Raw genomic sequence first — 337 nt, 5'->3', positions numbered from 1 at the left:
AGAGCAGAGTTTAGGGCTGTTGTACATAGGGTCACTATGAGTCGCAAGCGACTCAACGGCACATAACAACAACAACATAAGTTGAGTGAACGGTTAAGAGAATATACATTAAGAGGTTGTTTATAGTTTTATGTGCCATCAAGTAGAAGCCAACTGTTAGCTGACCCTGAATATGATTTTCAGAGATTGTAGATTGCACAGGAGAAGCCTGCACATTTTTCTCCCTTTAATTGCAGTTGTTACTATTGAGTGCTGTCAAGTGAGTACAGCTCATAGTGACCCTATGAACAAAAAAATATGAATCCTCTCCTATCATGTGCCATCCCCTCATCTCTGA

The sequence above is a fragment of the Elephantulus edwardii genome, unplaced genomic scaffold (genome assembly GCF_000299155.1).
Source record: "Elephantulus edwardii isolate Elephantulus edwardi_28Jun2011 unplaced genomic scaffold, EleEdw1.0 scaffold00030, whole genome shotgun sequence".
Taxonomy (NCBI): domain Eukaryota; kingdom Metazoa; phylum Chordata; class Mammalia; order Macroscelidea; family Macroscelididae; genus Elephantulus; species Elephantulus edwardii.
This window is presented reverse-complemented; position numbering follows the sequence as displayed.